Source organism: Thunnus thynnus, chromosome 9 (genome assembly GCF_963924715.1).
Source record: "Thunnus thynnus chromosome 9, fThuThy2.1, whole genome shotgun sequence".
Taxonomy (NCBI): Eukaryota; Metazoa; Chordata; class Actinopteri; order Scombriformes; family Scombridae; genus Thunnus; species Thunnus thynnus.
In genome coordinates this window covers 26210365-26232923 of record NC_089525.1, presented here as the reverse complement: position 1 = coordinate 26232923, position 22559 = coordinate 26210365, and the positions used below count along the sequence as shown (strand labels likewise).

Here is a 22559-nt window from a genome sequence, read left to right as displayed (position 1 = left end):
ATGAACTTTGTGGGTTTAAAAAATTGTTACACTAATTCCTCCTTTACCTCAGACGGACAAGAGCCATAATTTTAATGGCCACTAGAGGCCTTTGCCACTTGAACGTAAACACATGTCGTAAACAGCTTATGCTGTTGTTTTTCTTGGGAGGACAGTCTCAAATTTTTTGCTTACTTCATTAAAGTTTGTAGGCTGAGTCGTCACAAACAAGCTCTGGGGTTCTCATATAAATTATGTTTTATTGATGAAATCGGAATAAAACATTAAAACATCACATTAGGGTTTTAGTTGAAAGCAGTTGTCATAAATTTTGTCCCTGTGTAACCCCACCCCACTCTAGCAGAAAGACATACACAAAGTCTCAGAGAAATACAGTCTTTTCAACTGTCTCTGCATTTTGGAACATTTAATTTTAGGGAAAAGACAATAAAAGAATAACATCTCTAGACCTCCATCCTTGCTCTGATCGGTCCTTGTGTTTTTGCATGCATTCTTTTGCGACTTTAAATTTAGCCTAGCATCCTAATCCCTGGCATTGTTCTGTTAGTTGGGAGCAATGCTAGACATGTTTTTGGACGCATAGCGGTCGGAGCTTCAATGTGGACAGAGTCAGGTCCAGTTTAAGTTGGCCTCGTGCCACTGTGTCATCTGCCAGACACAGAGATGACTCACTGCACAACTGGAATCAAGGGGGCCACGGTGTCGGGTGTCCCATGTGCTGAAGAATAACCAATCAATGTCAAGAAAACAAAGTAAAGAACAAATTAGCCCCGCACAACTGGACACTGGAGATGTATCTGTGTAGAGTTGTTTTCCTTGGCTTAGGAGATCAAGAAAGAAATTTGTGTCGGCATTTGAGACCTATTAACACATTTGTAAAAGATGATTTTTCTTTTTTGTATATCCTCCGTACCCTCCTTTTAATTTCATCATATTAATATCATATTTGCTGTAATTTGAATCACTGTTTGTACCCTGAATTTCCTCCATGATTTTTTCCAAAAGAGACGAAACACTCCGTCGTGAAGTCATCGGGGGTAGCATACAGAAAGCTCCTTTAACACTGGGCATGTCCGTTTCACCCTCCTAAAACAATAAAGGATTGAATTACATTTGTTTTCACACATGTTAATCTCTGCTTGTAAAACTTACACAAGCCCGAGGAGGTGTGCTCATACAAAAATTCCTCAGCGAGTTTGTCAGACGGCAAGTGCGTGGCTGGAGTGAGTGAAATTAATGAAGTCTGTAATGGGTTATCAAAGAGGGGAACCTGATATCTGTGGCGGGGAACCCCACCTGTTTATGGAGAGACACACTTGGTCCACACACATACACACACACACACATGAATACATACACATTACATATCACAGTCTGCCAGACCAAAGAATTGCAGGTGGAGTTCAAATACTCCCCCCAATGCCAGAACGACAGGTGGATAGGCATTTTTTTTATGATGTCTGCTCTCCCCATGTGCACTTTTTAAGGCGAGCAACATGAGACGTCAGAATTGGCTGCTGGAAAGAAAGACAGACAGAGAATTGTATACCTGTTGTTGGGTGAAATGTTCATGTCTTAAATGGAATTCAAATATGATGCAAGTTTGAGTTATTATCAACAACATTTTTACATAAACACATGTCAGTTTCGCTAATCTCCTTTCCTTCTTGGTATAACATAATTCTGTCCAATTTGTGAGTGTTTTTACACTGGCAACACCTGCTCCCCTAAATTTCCGTTTTTATATAAAATTTCCAGGAATTTCCATGGGCGATATGGACAAAATCAAGTATCTCGATAAACAGTATTGTAGGGAGGACTGTCGGTGCTATCACAAAATAATTACACAGTGAGATTTTTTAATCATCAGTAATGACTAAGTGGGTAAAGGCAAATAATATAACAGCTAAAGCTAAGTTCAGAAAATTACATTACATTACTGTAATACAGCCTTTAAAACCAGGAAAATACCACACTTTTGCCACAATATTACGATATCCAAAATCTAAGACGATATCTAGTCTCATATCATGATATCAATATAATATCGATATATTGCCCAGCCCTACGATACAGTAAAAGTGGTGTGATTTTAATGAACCAGCAACAGAAAGTTACTTGAAATAAACAGAAGACTGATAGATAGCAGGGGTACCAACAGCCACCACAGCTGGCAAGATAAAGATAAGAGCGGAAACTAAAGATTAATCAAGAGAAAATCTGAAGATGGCAGTACTTTCTGCTCTGTTGGAGCAAGATAAGGTTGCAATTATAAGTTATGCGTTATTTGAATTAAAGTATTAGCATAATCGTGAAAGAATGTTAGATATACTGTATAGTATAGTGTTGTCATACTTCAATTAATAGTAGCCAGTAGGGGAATGTAACTAAGTACATTTACTTAAGTACTGAAACCTTCAATATTCTACCACTTTATACTTCTACTCCTCCACATTAACAGTAAAAGTGAAAATATAACTTTTTACTTAAGATTGGGGGTAGCAGGTATTGATTCTGAGTCTGTGTTGGTGTACGTCTGTATATGTTTGTGAAATCTGATCAAATTAAGTCATAAATGAGTCTCAAGGATGTTCAAATCATGACAGAATGACGTACCACACACAGAATCGATTATTCAGTGTGGTGTCTAGCATCTTTATTTCTTTCCCTCTCTCTGCCAATCTTTGGTGCCACAGTAGATGAGGAGGAGGTTGTTTACAGATGGATTACAGAAATATGTCTGCTGCATGGAAGTGATGTGACTAGCTGTTGTAAGGTAGTGCTAAAACCAAGTGTGCAGGACAAAGGACAACATGGTCTTGTTTGAATCCTTCTACACTTTTTATCGGTAACAGCTTTCTGTTTTGTTGTTGGGTTTGCTGAATGTTTGGTTTTGTACATTTGTTTTTTGCTCTTAATTAGGTTGCTAGGACGTTTTTCATAGCAAAAGTACCATTTAGGCTGAAAGTTACATTTAAGATCAGAATCATGCGAAGTAGATTTTATGAACTGACAATTAATGAACTGGCAGTTTCCATTTAATAGTTCATTTCCCCAGTGCTGTTTTTTACCATCACCTTACCCAAAAGTCAACCACCCTGGTTATTTGCTGTGGGCACACGCCAGCCATAGTCAGCCAAATGGCAGAAGACGTGGAACGCTCCACTGAGGAGCCAAAGTGCAGGTAACACCCCTTGAAAACACTTGGAAAAAACACTAAATTTCCACTCCACATGCAGTGGGAATATGCACGCCTGGCTACATATGCACAGTTTCTCGGCTAATAAGTCTAAAGTGACTGTTAATCTGCAGGATATCAAAGAGTTATTTGCACTAGTTGTAATGTCAACCCTTCGTCTACTGTGACACTTTTTAGTCTCAGGAAACACATCCATGATATTTGATGCTTGGAGCTTATATGTTGAATTTGCTCCTTCTTCAGTGTCATCAAAACAACACTGTCTCTCAAATACATGAAATCATCTCAAAAATGCTGATTATGTGGGATGGATACGAACAATATTCTCTTCTACTGTGGCAAAAACTTCAATTGGACATGGTGGTTTTCAAATTTGTCAGGTAAAGTGATGTTTTTACCCTATTCAAGCAGTGGCAAGTCTCACATTCATTCTGCCTATGCCATTTCTATTGATATGGAAGCTGCAGTAGCAGTTGATAGGAGCATTTTTCTGCTTGTGGCACAGGGATATGTTGTCCCCATTCTTAATCCCACCTAAAAAAGCTCCAATTGGCTTGACCTATTTGAGTGGCTGAAAAAGTGAGATGCGGTCAGCGAACCAGGCTAAGATTTTATGGGAAAAACGAGAAAAACTTTGATGAACATCCTGATACAGTACGTACTCAGGCACCGTAAAATTTCCCCACAAAAAAACCCCAAAAAACCTGCTAATGCAAAATAGTCGAACATGAAGGTAAATCGTGAGAGATATGGTTGCAGCTGCAGGGAGTGCTGCTCTCCATAACACAAAAATGGGGCCAATGCAAACTCCAAAAGGAATATAAAACCCACCCTTTCAACACAGTAACACTCACACTGCAGTTACATGTCATTAAAAAGCTGAACAATTATGGAAACCATATTTCAGCTGTAATAGCTCATTTGATACGTGTAGAATTGCACACCAATATTTCATCGCTACAGCCTGAAAGTGTTCTTGTGATTCACTCGCTGGAATGCAAACATCAATTTGTATTTTTTTTTTTCCTCTTTTAAATCAAGCCAAAAAAGCATTTTTTCTGAGGTAAGCTAGTTGTATTAATGTGTTATGTCTGATAATCTTCCGTTCAGCTTTGATTAAATACTTCCAACCTGACAAATGAATTTAATCTGTTACTTTACAAGCCCATATCTGGTTTATTTCTTACCATGCATGAATCACAAATACATTAGTTCCTATGATTGTCTCATGTAAATATGCAACAATTCATATGTGTCTTCATAAATAAACCCAAACACCTCAGTAAAACATGATCATCACCAAGGTCATCATTCAGTTGTGTCTGTTGTAACTATGTTTTCCAACTAAGCTTTCCATCACTTTTCCAAATACCCCCCCCCCCGCACCCCTCACCCCCCTCCAAATTTTCCATCCCACTGAACTGTAGAGCATGCACTAATACACCAGGCTCATCATATTATGTCCTTTAACTTCATCTATATACAGTGTGTCCTAAATCACTGTACAGAAGTACTAATCATTTTCAGTGCACAAGGGCCAGCGTATAGTAAGATCAAAGTTAAGCTCAATCGTAGCTGGAATGTGTTACCCTCTGGGCTATTTTTAGGTTCTCCTTGCTAACTATCTGCCTTTTGGACTTGATTGGAGATTAGCGCTGTTTTCATTCTGGCGATGAGTAAACATCCTTCCATTTATTTAGAAGCTCTGAATCCTCCCACTGCGGCTAAGTGGATGGGCACCTGCTATTTTTGGGAGAATATGGTGAGGGGGTATCTAAAGAGAGAAGGGCTTGTTTTACACCCTGATCAGAACCTATAAATAAAATCTGCATGTGTGCGTGTTCAGGGGTGGCGGGGACGTGGGGGGGGGGGGGGGGGGGGGGGGTGAGGATGTGGGTGATGATGTGTGTGTATTTGGTGTGTGTATATGCATGCTGTGTGTATGGGTGTGTAGTTGTATATATCACTGTAAGGCAGAGAAACTGAGACAGACACTCAAGTGAGTGTTGAAATATGACAACATATATATAGTTTCCTCGTGAGCAGTGTCAGTTTAGTGATGGCAAGAGTGGTTGATGATTAATTTTCCAGGTCATTAGCTACTTTGTTAACTACTAAATATAATATAATATAATATATATATGTAACAAAGTCACTCTTATTTTAGTTAATATGAAACACATTTATGTTACCAAGTTCAAAAATATGAATGTTGCTGACATATATGTTGTCGATTTTTGTTTAGAAATTCATTAAATTATGACTTTATCATTTGTACAAAGTATATTTTAAATTGCATTTTTCTGGATTAACAGCATGGTGTCTGCATGAAACGTTTGATTTTCACTCTTTAAAGGTTAAATCCACAGTGATTCAAAGTAGTGATTGACTGCTACCGTACTGTGCTCTGTGGTTAAAAACTTTCAAGCATGTTTAACTTCTGGTCCGACCCAGTCTCACATCAAAATGTGTAACAGCTACGTTGGTCCACAGTGCAAAACGTATCAGTTTCACAATAACGGCTCTAAAATTGTGAGGTGCCTACGTTTTTTTGGGGCTTATTCTTTTCTGTTGGCCTGCGTCCACGTCACATGACTGTCAAGTTTCTGTCTGTGAAAAAAAAGAAGAAATAGCTGACCTTTTATTCTCAATGAAAAAATGCAGTGAAAAATATTTTAAGATAGTTTCGGCATTAAAATGCGTTTTGATAACATTTCTAGCAACAAATTTGCATTATACTTTCATAATCTTTGGTCAGTGAATGTATATTATGTTTAGTTTGTCAGTTATTGCAAAGATATTTTCAGGCTTTCTATCATTGTTATGGTGATTGCTATGGACACTGCTATTGCTGAAACCATGTAGTTGCACATTTGGATCATTGTCTTTGCGTTGTGTAGTTATCTGAGCTGTTTTATGTAACTGTTTGATCATGTTCTTTCAATAAAAATCGGAGATTTTAGAGTGCACCAGGGATGAATTGAATTTGAAATCCAGAATTTGAAGCTTTGTGATTGGCTGACCGTAGGACCCGCCGCCTGGAAGTATATTCCTCACTGTCATGATGTCAAGGTTTTCTTTTAGTATCTTTAACACTTCTCAACACAAAAACACAAAAGTGTCCTTGATAACTCAAATTCGATAGGTTAATGTTAAGACCATCAGTTTTAGTTATTTCTCCTTCAATTCTGAGGAATAAAGTTTTTTTGTCAGATTTTGATAGCAGAAGGCTACAGATGAGCATTGGGTTGTGGGCGGACTTGACGCATTTGACTACTATTTTGGTGCCAGTGGGTGTCGTTCCATTTCAAATTGCCGCCAGTCGGCCGCAACCCAAATCCAAACAACAAGGAAGAAAGGCTTTGTAAAGCCTGTGATTGTTAAATGTGAAGTTGCTCATTTAATTTTATATTTCCAAGAATATGTGGCTGAGGATATTTAATATGAAATCATCTTTCTTAAAACACTGAGTCTTCCTCAATGAATACTGAGCCATGTTATCCAACAAAGCACTCCAACAGTGTGTGTGTGTCGGTACATGACATCTTGTACCATGGCCATATAAACGGGATGAAGACGGAAATGGACTTTACATTTCACATCCCTCATTTAATCCCTGCACTTGTCACTTTCCTATATTTCATTGAACTGGACTTTACATTGTGTATTGCGTTCAACTGCCACTGTTACATTATTTAATTATTTATGCAAATGTCACATTTAATTTTTTCTCTTGTCACCTTCATATGCTTGATACACTTCATTTCCTTGTCCATAGCACAGTCCATATTTCCTTTGTACAGTCAATATTTCATTTAAAGTTTTGTATCCCATTTCAAAACTATTACTATTCCATTATGTAAATAGATTTTAAAATTTAAATTTATATTTAATATTACTTTGTTTATTTCATTTTCATTTCGTCATTATAACCTTACTTTTGTCTATTTTTGTTCTTCTGTGTTGAGTTTTTTGGGAGAAAATGCCAAGACATCATTTGTATGTTTGCATTGGCTAATAAAACAGATTCTGATTGAATAGACTATGTCATGCTGACATAAAATCCCAAAACCAAGAACCATAGAGATAAAAAAAATCTTCAGAGTTGTGTAAATAGTAGCCTATGTATGCGTCGGTATTTGACGACCTGGGAATGAGAACGGGTTGGTCTTTTCAGACCTAACCTTAACCCTAACCCCAACCCAAACCTCCAAACATGTAGTAATGCCCTAGATTGTCAGCAGTATTGTAATCTCTGAAGGTGACTCATCTTGGTCAAACAAACAAACAGCTTCATTTTATTATTGGGCCTTAGGGTTGTAGAGCTAAACCAAATACATCTTTGCAAAGGTCTCAACATGGACAGTAACATATGTCAGTATGAAGATTCTGCATGGCTCCTACTTTGAAATACTGACCTTTGAACCTTGACCTTGGTGCATGTTTGAAGGCTTATAATTCAGCAACAAAAGGGGCTGCAGAGATGGGACCAACTGTTATAGAGAGCTCTTGACCTCAGCTATCATGTGAGTACAGTGAACAGATGGGGGTGCTGTCAAATATGGATAAAATATGGTTAAAATTAATTTTCACCCATTTAACAATTTTTTAACATCTGATTACATGAATGTGTTTCCCATCCCTGTAAACTCCTCAGTGTACTCTCAATTCAGTATTTACAACTTCCAATTCTCGGAAAAAACACTAATATTTTTTTAAAAACTACAAGTCCCTGGAGCTGCGCCATGCAGCTTGATGCAAATCAGCTGTTGTAGTTCTTCCGGTTTGCAGTAGGGTTGTAATTATGGTCGTAAAAAGACATATCTACTGAATATATCAAATATCTAGTACAGCCAAACTAATAATTGCACTGCATCTAAATGATATGTGTTAAGAAAAAGTAAAGATGTTGGTTTATTTTAGGTATAGAGAATTGAAGGAGAAATAATTAAAACTGATGGCCTTAACATTAACCTATTGGATTGTTGAGTTATCAAGGACACTTTCATGTTTTTGTGTTGGGAAAAATACTTGAGTTAAGGTGAGGAAAATACTCACGGGCGGCGGGTCCTCCGGTCAGCCAATTGTAAAGCTTCAAATTCTGGATTTTAAATTCCCTCATCCCTGGGGTGCTCTAAAATCTAGTTTTTTATTGAAAGAACATCATCCAACAGTTGCAGAAAATTACACAAATAACATAACAGCTCAGATAACTACACAACACAAAGACAATGATTCAAACAACATGCAACTACTTGGTTTCAGTGATAGCAGCGTCCATAGCAACCACCATAGCAACAATAGAAAGCCTGTAATTATAATAACTAAAAAACTAAACATTATATACATTCACTGAACATAGACTATGAAAGTAAAATGCACATTTTTGGCTAGAAATGTTATCAAAATGCATTTTAATGTTGAAACTATCTAAAATATTGTATTTTCCACTGAGAGTAAAAGGAATGTCAGTCCTTCTTTTTTGGTTCTCGCAGACAGAAACTTTACGGTCACGTGACGTGGACACAGGCCAATAGAAAGGAATAGGCCAAAAAAAACATAAGCATCTTACATTGCACATAGAGTCCACAAGAGTAAAAGTAAAAAGAGTGAAATATACAATATATAAATACTCAAGTTCAAACATTCTCAACTCGTTGTCTTCGCATCTATTTGAACACTGTTGCGAATATTCGCGTCTGTTCATTATAATCACATCTTTCCATTGATTTTTATGTGTAATTGCGCCGTATCTAGACTTTGCTTCTCATTCTGTCTGAACACACAGTCAGACTAATAGTGTAATGGTTAGCTTAGCAGTAAACTGATCACATAAAACAAGATCCTACTAAATCACAAATAATCAATCACAAAACAGCTATAAAAAGTGTATCTATACATACAACAAGAGCATTTAGGGAGTAGATAAAAGATACCTGTCAGTAGTTGCTTTGTAACACCATGTCCTAACTGAATGCAATGCGAGTGAGCATCAGCGACAAAATCAGTTTGATTGCTTTATTCTCTATTGATATGTCCTAATTTGCTGTGATGTGCGCAACGTGATGCGGCGCACTGTTTTGAGCTGAACTTTTGTCAGACGCCCTGTTTCTATTTACTTCCTGCAGCTTGTGTTGAAAGTGCGTCATGGACGAGGAACAGCAGATTTATTTAGTTGAAATGAGGAGTTATTTCTATGATACCTCCTCCTTTCACTACAAAAGCCTAAATAAGGTGGCAGCTGGGTAGGAGGGAGATCACCAGGGAGCTGGAAGTTTCTGGTTAAGCTGCCATATTTTATGTCATTTCCAGTAAAGAAACATCTAAATATCACAATATAAAACGTGTGTTTTCTGTTTTAAAAAGTACAAATGTAGGATAGCAAGTACTCACCCATCTTTTAGTTGAGCACGTCTCCAGTCTGATCTTAAGTGAGCAGCTGATAGGTACATGATTTGTTTACATGACGTAACAAAAGAGCATATTTAACGGATTCGGTATGGACAGAGAGCGTCTGATATTATGCGATGCAACGTGATAGTTGGACGCTCGCTTGCTGTTAGGACACAGTGTTACTGACTAAATGTATGTAACAATGTCAATGAAGCTGCTGTGGAACTGTGTCATTAGAGGTTTCTACTAGCAACAGAATGTTCAACTGTTAGTGTCAGAAGCAAAAAAACAAAAGCTGAAACAGAAATAGAAAACTTATTGTTTTTATTAATCAACTTAAACTATTTTATGATAAAATCTAATTAAACAATAGTTTAAAATAATATAACTTTTTTCATGTATACAACGTACCAAAAAGAATTAATCTGAGCACTCTAACATTGCCCACAGTGCTATATGGGTAAAGGCGAACACAGGCCTGACAGCTGGTCAGGTTCAGGACGGTGAAGGTTATGATCACAGTGAGTGATTTCCATCTCACCATCCGCCCACTCACCACAACTCAGAGACCCCTGCTCAGACCCCCAGACAGCTGGACCCTGGTTCTGGTTTCACCACTAGTTTGGTCAATACAACTACAAACTATGTCTGTTGTCACATATCTTGCACTTGTCTGTTGACCATGTACCGTTTCTTGATATGTGTGTGCCTAAATATAAACACAGACAAATTTCCGTCCATTTATCATGCTTTGAAAACAAATTATGATGCTGACTCTTGCCCAGTTTGTAGGCCAGTACTCTAAAGAATGAAGAGACCAAGAGCAAAGCCTTCTCCCTCTGTCTTCTTCTCTTTATGAGTAATGTCGATTTTTTTTTTTTCAAAGTGCCCTTTCCCCCTCCTCTTTCCTCCCTCCTTCCTTCTCCTTTCTCCACTGCTTTCCCTTGCCCCTTCACGCCAGCTGTGGTCTGCACAAAAACTGATTTTCAGAGTGTTAACCACCATGTTCTTCCTGCCGACGGCAGGATTTCATTTGCAGAGCACAGGGGGCCAATATCTAGGGTAATTCCCAGGGTTTAGTGCCACTGATCTCTTCCCAGCTCACCTTGGGGAGAAAAATTAAAGCGGCGATAAGGCCTTACCCTGCCCAGCACCATGTTCACCCTGTGCTGCCCGCTGCCTCAGTGCTGTCAGCTACTGGGGGCGCACACAGATAACACCTGGTCAGTCTCGTATTCACTGTCTGTCGGCATTCGCACGCAAACTAAAGGTAATATTAGTGGAGACAGCATGGTAAATGTGTATATGTAGGACTTTGTTGAGAACTAATAGACAAATCATGCTTAGGTAACATTTTTTTGTTTCATAATGTATGTCCTTCATATCATATATCAACAGGCAAACCTTAGAGGTACTGCAATACCATCAAGAAGCACATTTTGAATTAGGATGTGAATCTGTTTGTTTCACAACAACAACAACAACAACATATGTCACCCTAAATATGTTCGGGATGTTCAGATTGAATTGCAGTTTGCTTAATAATAAATGCAAGGCTCATATCAAAAGCAGAATAGCTTCATGTTTAAATGTCTTTTTTCAGACGTATCCTATGTTTTACCCAGTGTTACTTCTTTTATGAGTCAGTGACCGAATACATCATGTATTTTGTCTGTATACTCCAATATCACATTTATTTATGTCACATAGGCAGTAACTACATAAATACAATAGATACTGAAAGTTGAATCACAATGGTGCTTTCCCACGACAGTAGTGTCTGCAAACAAAGTGTTTGCAGTTTCTCAATTTCTTCTCTACAATTAAAAGAACCCTAATATGTTGAACTGTTCCTGATGGGGGGAAAAAATCCAGTTATTTCTCCTAATATATTTCCATCTTCCCAGTAGCAAATGACTTTCCAACAGTTTAATAAAAACCATGTCTATGACAATTTTTAGGACTCCAGTGTGAATGTGACATCTGCAAAGATCCTAATTTAATTTAAAATGTGTTAAACCTGACAATTTAATTTAGAGGAGGGAAAGACACACTGACAAAATGAAATGTCATTTGAATAAGAAAATTCAATCAAAATAGTAAGAGATGTGATTTTCATGTATGTTACATGGAATGTAAAATTACTTGTGGCTGAGGATATTAAAAAAAGAAATAAAAAGTTTCATTCTGCCGTTAAGGTTGGTGGTCTATTCAAGGACACTGCTCGTCATCACTCTGGTAGTATATGCGTCAACTGTGTGATGGCAGCAATTAAAAGGCAAAGTCTTGTTAACCATGTGCTCAGGCTTAGCACAGTGGAAGTGGAAAATAAAGAGGTGTAGGAAACACACATGCTTTATGGCCTCCTTCATTCATTCTATGTATATAGGCATGTGCTGTTTTATTTCAGTTATTTTCTCTGCCTGTGTCTAAAAAGAGTGAAATTCTTTTAAAACTACTTTTGAATGCACACTCAAATACACGGATGCACAGCAGTTTATTCCTTCTGTAGGAGTGGGGGGTCCCAGAAAATCATTTATTTCTGCACATCGGGGAGACTTGTGGATTTAAGTGAAACCAAATGAGCCGATGTCTCCCTGATTGAATACGCAAGTTATTGTTTCTCTAAAAAGTGCATCACATAACGCTCCCTTTATCTCTCTCATACATGACATGAGTGTTGGTTTGACATTTTTCTGCTGAAATGTGTTTCCAATCGGTGGGAGATGTGAAGCCCGTGGTGGGACATGCATGCTGCCCTTTGAAATGATGCACTAGGAGGAAAACATAAACAAATGTTTGCCACCAAGCACGTTCAAACTCCCCCTCCCCCTCTCACCGCCTGCCCACCCCTGCTCTCCAGAAAGCCACAGCCTCACATGAGACACATTACCAGGAAGGCAGAAAACATGTTTTTGGAATTAAACTATTACGAGCCTTCCAAACAAGATAAATTTCCTAATTGGCTCCTTTCACAACATTTACATATTGCCTTTCTTTTTTCTTTTTTCTCCCCTGGGAGGTGGGTGTTGTTGGTTTGGTGGGTGTCAAGTAGAGGTGTCCTATGGAGGTAAAGTTTATGAGAGGCAGCCTGGTGGAGAATCACGGTGGGACTGAAAGGGGGAAAAAAGAGTGGCCGCGTCGACATACGAAGCAAAACAAACAGTCTGACTTCTAAGCCTTGGCAGACCCTGCTGACGGGTCCCTTGGTTTCTCAGCTTTCCTCCCAGATGCCTTTTAAGCCTTTTATTCTGTTTTTTACTGGCACACTTGTTTTTTTTTTCTTTCTGTGCACTGCTTTCGGGATGTGTGTATGTGTGTGTGTGTTTCATTGATCCCCAGAGGGATACACTCAGAGAAAGAGAGGGAGGGGAGAAAGACAGAGAAAGAGGGAGACATGGCAGTGAGTAAAAGAGGTAGAGGCATCCTCAAATGCTATTTTCAATGTTTGAAGACACACTCACACACACACACATGCACTCACACAATTGTGCCATAACAATACACATGCCCCGATGTGAAATGATACCATAAGAATGGCCAATTCCTGCTGAACCCAAAATAGCTTCACACCACACTTTAACAACTCCTCACTTTCGCTGTCAGCTTGAGCAAACACAGACGTCACAACTATCAGAGAAGTCGTCCTTCTCCCTCTCCCTCCCTCTCCCCTGCCCACTTCTGAGACGCTGCTGCTGCAGAGAAACTCAATCTATTGTTTGATGTGAACAGACAGATTGTCTTGCAAAGATTGCCAAATACTTTGTGTAAACAACCCCCATTTTAACCTTCTCCAAAGTGTGACTTAATAAAGATGAAAACGCGAGGTGTCCGTTTCCCCCTCACTGGGCAGGCTGAATGAAAACCACATGCGTAAATATAGCCTGGTGTGCGGCATTAAGTGTGCACATGAGAGAAGAAACAGTAATCAGATTGGTTTCCTGTGACAAACAATAACATTTATTTTAAACCTGCAGCATTTTTCTCAGGCAGAGGCAGTAGCTCCCATGGTAATCAGAGCCAGACTTGTCTTGGCTCCAAGACTCAGGGATGTTGCTACCTAGCTGTCTTCATTGGAGTGGGGCAAGTGAGAGGTCACATCAGCGCTGGTGTAAGACAAGATGGTACCGCTGTTTAAGAATAGCTTATGTTTGGAAGGGGAATCCGCAAAGAAATCATGACCTTCAATATTATTAAGAGTTTAAGAGTCAAAAACTCAGCTACTCTGTTTGATAAGGGCTGTGTGGGTATGGTTTGATCAGATCTGACTGACATCGACCTAGCAACATAACCACACTACCGTCGTCAGATTTTGGTTCAAATAATGCTAAATTTGCTCTCTTCAAATTAGTGAATTCATGCCAAAAAAAAACATATTTCTTCCAACTTTGGCAGAAAAATTGTGTAAAATGTCAAATATGTAAGTTAAAGTGTCACCACCACAGTTGTGATGACATGATTATATTATTATTAACATTGATTTTAACCATATCGCCCAGTGACAAACAGGATTTATAAACGCTCTTGTGATATTGAGAATAAAGGGATTCATCATTGGGATAATATTTTACCTCTCTGCATATCTACTTAAACCAGTCCCTACGAGGATCTACTTTAATTATTTAATGTGGAAGCTTATCTCAGTTTCCCTCCATTTTCATAATGAGTGATAGCTTTGGTGCCCCATGTAGCTCAGCTTAACTGTGATCAAGTGGAGGCCTGTGTGAGCTCCCAGCACGCTTACAGTCCCTTAACAGAGGAACATGCCGCAGTGATGGATCACACGGTTTTCATCACAAACTCATAGGAGTGTCTGCTCGCCTCAACTTAAGGGCTTCTGACCTAAGAGCTCCCCCCTGTTGGGGTGATTTTAGTTGGACAAATTTCCCCTCCTACAGGGTGTCTGCCGGCTGCAAGGGGAGCGGCTGCAAGTCTCATCTGCCTCTTATTATGCTCCTAAATTGAGTGCGTACACAGTGGATGTGTTAATGGATGAAAATGCAGTGCAGGGACATGGCGTGCAGGGCTGGTAAGGAGAAACTTCTCCTATAGCCTGTTGGACTGCTAGAGTAGCCAGCACTCTCAACTTATCTCTGCTATTATGTCAAGTGTTATGTTACTTGGCAGAGGTTGGAAACTTAGACATTTCTGTGTTATTTATTTATACGCTGCACATGTGGGTATTTTCCTTAGAGACAACTTTAGAACGTCAGAAATGTACAGTATTCCCCTTCTTACTTTCACTTTTGCGGCCTGCTGATGTGACCTAGAATTACATGCCAAATGCTAATATTGACTTCAGTAGATGCCAAAGTCACTATACACCTTGTGTCGTGTAGCACAAACTTTATAACATATGAAAAGTATTTGCTGCAAAGAGGATCACCACAACCCTTAAAAGTCACCAGATTACTAAAGAATATTTATAATTTAACACCATCCACAAGCAAAATTCATGTTCTAGATTTTGTTTTTGGCATGTTTTGACCATTTTAAAAGACATCTCACCAGGTAAACAACTTATTTTGTCTACTCTAAAAAAAAAAACTGTGCAGTAAAGTAATAAAGGTGGATGTCCTATTTTGAAATCCACCGGCTAATTTGATGAGCAGAAGAGAAAACTAGTTTCACACGCCGCACATAAGTGGGTGAAGATTACCTTGTGAGGGCTGTCAGAGGCAGGCGCGGTGCAAGCGAGCTGTGGCCAATGTGGAGAAACTCATGGCAACAGTCAGCGCCAGTTGTTTGATACTGTAGCTTGGCATGATGGGTGCTTCTCCAAGCCCACAATGGATCATGCATGACCACAACACTTAAATATAGAAGCACAGGCAGCAAAACTGCAGCTATTCTAGCAGGAGCTGACTTGTAGCATACAGTAAGTAAGTTTGTTACAGTGATTACTTGTAGGCATAAATTGTGTTAATGAGACTTTTCGTATACTTGTTTAAAACAAATGTGTTATCTTACAATTCAGCAGCACATTGAAGTGGCACTCCTGTCACTGTCTGAGAATATAGTGATGTCAGGATTGTCTCAGCTTTAGCATGGAGACAAACTTGTGTGTGTGTATATTTTTTAAAATCTGTCTCTTGTGAGTTGCAAAACTTAATGGAAATGTAATACCAAATTATCGGAGTATCCCTTAAACATTCTGGACAACTGTAGGGCCGCTGCTCACATAACTGTCTTTGCAGCAAAACGCATAATAATACACTTTTGTCTTTAATAATTTATGAAATGTTTTGGCTCTAAATCCATGAAACATATTCAATATTTTAAAAAAACAAACAAACTATACTTAAAGCTGATCCAGCTGCAGCTATTTTTAGTGAAAAAACTCTGACAGCGAACAGACAGCAAAATTAGCGACTAGCTGGCGAACAAAGTGTATCATTTAGCAGCTAAAGAGCCACATATTTCTCTGAGGGGTTGGTGGAGACCAAAACAGAGCTAAAAGGAGAGTGAATATTGTACTTACATTTGTCAGATCACCAAAATCACAACTTTAAATGAATGCTAATGTTTCTCTGTGTTTGCTAGATGTGTATAGTGTTTGCTAACACATTCAACATATCACTTTGTAAGGTGAAAAGTCAGTGTTCTGTTAAAAGCTTATTGCACTGCCCCTGAGTGGCCAAAAAAAAAAAATTGCAGATTTAAGTCATTTGTAGAACAAATTTATCAACATTTCCAATAGTATTGATGTGGTTCCTGTGCAATATTCTATTCATTAATTGACATAGTGGAATAAACAAGGCATCCAGCTTAGACAGTGTTAGTCTCATGCACCACTCACTGAAGTGTACATGACCAAACCCTATATTAAAATGAGTGATGTATCACTATTAGTGTGCTCGTCCTTGAAGTCAAACCCACTTCGGTGGACTTGCACAATTAGCTTCCTAAACAGTAAACGGAGAGAGTGTGAACTGTCCCAACAAACCAACAAAGCGTGAACTGGTAACCCTGCCAAACGACATGCTACAGATTAAATATCCTACTGATGGACTCATATACATTATAAGGATATTGGAATACATTTGACAAAACTGTTTTCCTCTCAGTCTTTACCAACAGCTGTGTGAAAAATGCCTCACATTTGCCATTAAAAGACAATCAAACAGCAAACGTTCTGGTATTCAGACGATGGAGTGAAAAATTGAGAAGGGAGAGAGGATTAGAAACAGCTTGGAGTGCAAATTGAATTAGCCCTTCTGAGATGACTTGGAGTAAGAAATGAAATGTCATCCTCGCCCAGGCAGAAATGCAAAACATGTGAATGTGAAGAGCATCTTTTTCTTTTTTTTTTTTTTTTGTATGCTGACTCTTTTTACTGTACTTAGATGTGTCAGGCATAAATCATCACAGCGAGGATGAGAAACAGCCGCCCGCAGCTCCTCGAGACACTCAGGGACAAACAGACTCATGCTGTATGGCGAGTCGTACAGCTGTCTTCAAATTGTGTGTCACAGCTTTAACCCTGCTTAGACTAATTCCCTCCTGCGGTGCTGCGGCTCCCACCAACAAAAAAAGACTGTTCACAAGACTGATTCGTAATTTGGAAATGATTAATGCAAACCACTATTCCTGTGTGTTTTTGGAAAACAAAATACTGGGTTGTCTCCAGACATATCCATCTAAACAATATTTATGTTCGGAAAACACGCTCTAAAAATTGTGAAATCAAGTGAAACTACGTTGAAAAATTAAATGTGCTGATATTCTATGCAATAAGCAGCACTCGGTGAAGGACACATTGGATTAATAATCAACCAGTAAATCTGAAACTCAAACTAAATGGTGTTCTTGTGCGCTGGAGCTCAAGTACGCAGCTTGTAGACAAAGTGATCGAGTTTCACTGAGGCATGAGCTATTCTGTCACTATTTTTATAGACATACAATCTCAACCTGCTGGAGAACTTTTTTTTTTTTTCTCTCTCTCTCTCTCTCTCTCTCTCTCTCTCTCTCTCTCTTCCACAAGAAAGTTATGTGCAGCTCCCTGGTGCTGGATGTGAAGTTGATACGCAAGACTCATCGAAGGTAATAACGTCGGGAGCTGACGAGTGGAAGCAGGCTGTGCTTCTCCGCTCGCTGGCTCCTGCGGTGATGGGGTTGGTTATGACACCAGAAACTGGCCTAGAACTGTGGATACATTTTCAAAAAGTTGGTTTTGGTGAGAACACACAGACTCAAGTCATAATAGCGTGATCATGTAACAAAAGTCTGTGTTTTATGGTCTCACCAATGCAACTCAAATGTCAGAGAAGCCTGATGTATTTGCAGTTTAATTTGTTATTACTATTATTTAGTTAATGTATAACATTTGTGTGAGGCTGTTCCTTCTTTTACCATGCCGCTACATCTTCTGTAAAACTGAGAACGTATTGCCAGATGTGGACAATAATAGAATTGCGATTGACTTATGTCCATGAAATCATTACTAAATTTGCTTAGTGGTATGTACTGGGATAGACTGGGAAGACACAGTGTTTGTGCTGCAGAGTAGAAAAACGTGGTCATAGTCTCCACACTTTAAGGAAATGTGATATGTTAACGGTATGTTTCTAAAGGAATGTTTTACAGCTTAGAATAAGGCTTAATGCCTAATTTAGTTCTATTTTCATTTTCCTTTACATTTTCCTTTTAAATGTTGTTTTAATTCATTTTCATTCCTTATGTAAAGCTTCTATAAAATGAAACCTTACTTTGTATTCTGAGCAAACATTAGGGACTTTTTAATTGGATCTTTATGGAGCCAGAGGAGTCTTTTTTTTTTTTTTTTTTTTTTTTTTGGAGCCAGCATCTTGTACACACCAATGGAACTGCTCCTCAGACACATCATCAGTGGTTTTTGCTTTGGCTGTGGTTGATAGCTGATTAGTTTGTGCCCTTTTCCATTACATTAGTCTCATTTTCCTTTGCTCCTATGAAGAACCATACTGTATATTCTAAATGATGGCTGTGATTATCAGATCAGATCCATCACCATGTTTAACGTCTGGTGACAGACATTTAGGGTAGATACCGCTGTCTTTTTCCCATTTTTCATAGATCAGGCAAGTGCTTCTTACTAATCCTTGCTCCATTTGATGCTATAGATTTTAAATGGGTACTCCAGCGATTCATATTGCACTTCCATAACAATGGGAGGCTCATAAAAGGCAAATTAAAAAAGAATGGTAAAAAGTTAAGCAGCAGAGCATGCGATATTTTAAGGTTGGTGCTAGATTAGAGCAGGCAGGGACGATTTGCGAAAATCTTGGAAGATTTTAACCCTAACATTATCCCTAACCTCGCGAGAGTTTGTCTCTCTGGCTGATCCAACCTAGCATTTACCATATTTTAAAGTTCCCCTCCAGACATGTTTTAAGACATGTCATGATTAGCCCCAAACTAGCTTTGATATCATAAAAATCATGCTTGTACGTATGCGCTTTAAACTCAGGTTTAAGGTGAGCACAGAGAAACTTTCCTTCCGCAGCAGATGAATGTGAAAACAGCCTGCTATAGTGTCAAACTCTGCACATACATCATTCTGATACATCATCAATGGTCAAGTGAAGTGACAAAAACACATTTTGAGTAAGGAGACTTGAACTGTTAGTCTCTAGTATGGATCAGGCTTCAAAAACACTGGGTCCTACATTTCCCATAATGCAACTCAATAGAGTCTGTCATTAGACCCTCCCTGCATCCACTTCTTTCAAATCCTACATTTCCAGTTTGTAATACTGGGTTTTTCCTGAGCCAAGCCAAGATAACCCTAGTGACATCATCACGGTTATTTGGAAAACTACCTCCAGAGCAACAGAACGCATTATACAAATGTTTAACATGCTGAGTGGTACTCATCATGATGAGTAAACTGAACTTCGTGTGTAAAAACAGTGGCGTGCCCCTTTTTAAATATAGTTTTCAAAACCCACCATGAAAAGTAGTTTATGAATCTCAGCGTGTACTTTTTTTTTTTTTTGCTGAGACTGTGTCAAATTTTTGTTAATTCTGTGGCCGTACTGTGTGTTGCTGCTGGTTGGTGGTTGTGATCATTTAGCAGCTATTCTGTAAAAGTCAGCTTTCCCTTTTGATGAGCTGTGACATTGTAACATAAATATTAATATTAAAGTGGTGACATGTTTACCTCTTTTAAGACTGACACTTTACTAATGAGCGTATAACTGGGCTGTTTATCTGCCTCTGTAATTAAGCTTTAGTTTCAGTGAAGCTAAAGTTCTTGTTTATGTGGTGTTTCCATTATTTTGTCCGTCGTGTACCCACATGGTATGATAACTGAGTTCTTTGGTGTGAGTTTGTGCCTTTGATAGTGGTTTAAAATGTAATACAGCTAACAGGATGTCACTATCTGTCACTTCCTAAATCCATATCTGGAGCACACTCAGTGTGGGTGGGGGCATTTTTACTACAGATACAAGGCACATGCTGTACAGTGATGATGGCTCTGAAACTAGGTTATCCATCACCGGCCGTCCTCAGTCCACGGGCCCCTGGCCAATACCACATCCATTATCAGGTTGCGGGGATACATGAACAGGGAAAATGAAAGGCCTTTTTCCCAACAGGAGACTACATTAAAAACGTATGGACAGATGTGAGAGTCTGGCAGACCCACTACAGTATACTCTTCACTCTGAGAGGACACAAACTCAGGAATGTCTTCTTGTAAATGATGAAATAGTGCACAGGGACAGACATTGATTATATCTGACATGAAGAGTCCTGGCTGACTTTTTAACCAAATATACTGTACAAAACTTTTAGCATTGGGAAATAAATTACATGCTATGAGAAAATTACTGATGACAAAAAATCTAAAAGAAGTGATCTGTCTTAAAACATGATAATCCACAAAGTGAACATGTAATATAAATGCATGTACAGTACTGTTTAAATACGGATATGCATATAAAATGTTTCACACAGGAAATTCATGCATAGATACTACATACTACAAACTGCAGTGTAAAACATTTTTTCCCCTGCAACATGAGGCACAAGAGAAGAAAAATCCCACCAAGACTTGGCCAAAAGTGCTTTTTCATATTGTAAATTAAGGAGAAGACTGTGGCTTTCAAAGCAAACCATTATGATAGTTAACGTAGAACCACTTAAAAGGCCAGCTGCGGGAGTGACGTGAATAATAGTGTTTAATTTGTCTAATCTTAGCAGGAGCAGTGGGTGGCTGGGGTGGGGGCTTCCCTGGTACCCCGCTGGCACTTGAAGAGAGCTGCTTCCACCACAATGTGGTGCAAATGCCCTAAATTATCATTTGGCTGTGTTGCTGTTGTTTTTTGTGCTGTTCCCCTTTCATTTGTAGTTTGTCTGTTGTTAACATGTGTGCGCAAAAGACAGACATAGAGGAACTACTGTGGAAAAGTCAGTGCAGATTAAAGTTTGGCACGTGCCAAGAATACTTGATTGAGGAGATGATTTTCTGTTTCTTTTTCAAGGGCACTGTAATTTGCTCAGGCACTATAAAATCCCTATAAATAAATAATTTAAGAACTTTATAGATGTAGTTTGGAAAGTATTTACAAGGGCAAGTTCCTCGGACCCTTTTCGCTGCAGCTGAGACATTCACTTGGCCGCATTATAACGCTACACGTATGGTGAGCCTTATTTAAAATGTCAATAAAATTGTCTCCTTTTGGAAGCAGGTTCGAATGTGGCCGCTCACAGTGTGAGTGGTTTAAAAATACAAAATAATGCAGATATCAACAGTTTTGCGAGTATTCATCATCCAAGGGTTGTGGTTTATGCTGAGCTATATTTCCTTTATTTTATTTTCCTAACTGAATTCAGCGGTGCTGCCTCTTGTGTTGCACCAGCCAGCACCAGTTTGGTAGTGGAAAATTTACTGCTGATTTTTATACTGCTTGTTTTCAATTTGACACAGTTTTACTTTCCGGTAAGACGCTCTTGGAGCCGAGTCATCTCTTGCGATTCTCCTACCAGCTCTACTGAATGTTGGTTTGCATTGGAACAGGAGATGTTGTTCTACGCTACAAGCAGCTAGATAGTCTTATACTATTTATTGTTATAATCCCTCAGCACACATTATAATTATGTGACAGAGGTAATACTTAGTGCTGTGAAATGTAAACTTGTGTGAATTCAAATACATGTCTTAAATTTCAGACGGGCTTCGAGAAAAAGGAAGAAATGTCTTTTAGGTGTTAAATTATAAACACTAATGTCCTCTGCAGCTGTAACAAAAACAAATCATGGTCATGAACACCCGACATCAAGAGGAGAAGGCACATACTGTGGGGGCAAACCGTGTGTGTGTGTGTGTGTGTGTGTGTGGATCTCACCTAAATTAAACCATGTGGTCACCAAAAGTCCCTCAGCAGTCTCCCACCCCCCCACCTCAATCTCCTCGTCCCTTCAACCCAGGCCTCTCATTGACCTTCCAGGCGCTCATTGTCCCAAAGTGAGACTTGATTACTGGCCTAAGCCCTGTGAAGGTTCGCCTCAGTGGCCACAGCTGATCTTTTATACTAATTTCGGATTAATGCGGGGTCTGCAACACTGCGTAAACACAGCCACTGAGAAGGCCCCTGCCACACAGAGCTAAACATTAATCCTCCTTAATGCTGAGAGTCAACTTCCAGTCCTTATCAGAATTTGTCTTAATCTCTGCCTAGGCTGTACAAAACTCCACTGCTCAATAAGTAAAATGTACACCACCAAACAACAAATGAGCCAATGATCTGTGCTGGAGTAGAGTGAAAAAAAAAAAAACAGCACAATGGAGTGGTAAAGAATAGAAATGAAACCAGTCTTACCTTTAGAGAGCTTTAAAACAGTTGTCCCGGTGTGCAGATTCTGAATGAGTGAAGACAAAAAGGAGGATTGCTAATTGAACAGATTACACTTTTTGCCTCACAATCAAGTTATTCAATAATTTCATGCACAACTTCAATTGTGGCTTTTTCTCTGTGCAAAT

The 22559-nt window shown here is 38.9% G+C and overlaps 2 long non-coding RNA genes across 4 annotated transcripts in view; one reads left to right on the top strand and one right to left on the bottom strand.

The window, feature by feature from the left end:
* Positions 1–22559, top strand: part of LOC137189807 (uncharacterized) — a 115843-nt gene that overhangs the window by 57484 nt on the left and 35800 nt on the right. The window lies entirely within an intron of this gene.
* LOC137189805 (uncharacterized) lies at positions 232–9761 on the bottom strand. The gene is made up of 3 exons (XR_010929748.1): positions 9593–9761; positions 975–1086; positions 232–718 (listed from the first exon to the last, which is right to left on the bottom strand). It is a non-coding gene; the product is annotated as an uncharacterized lncRNA (long non-coding RNA).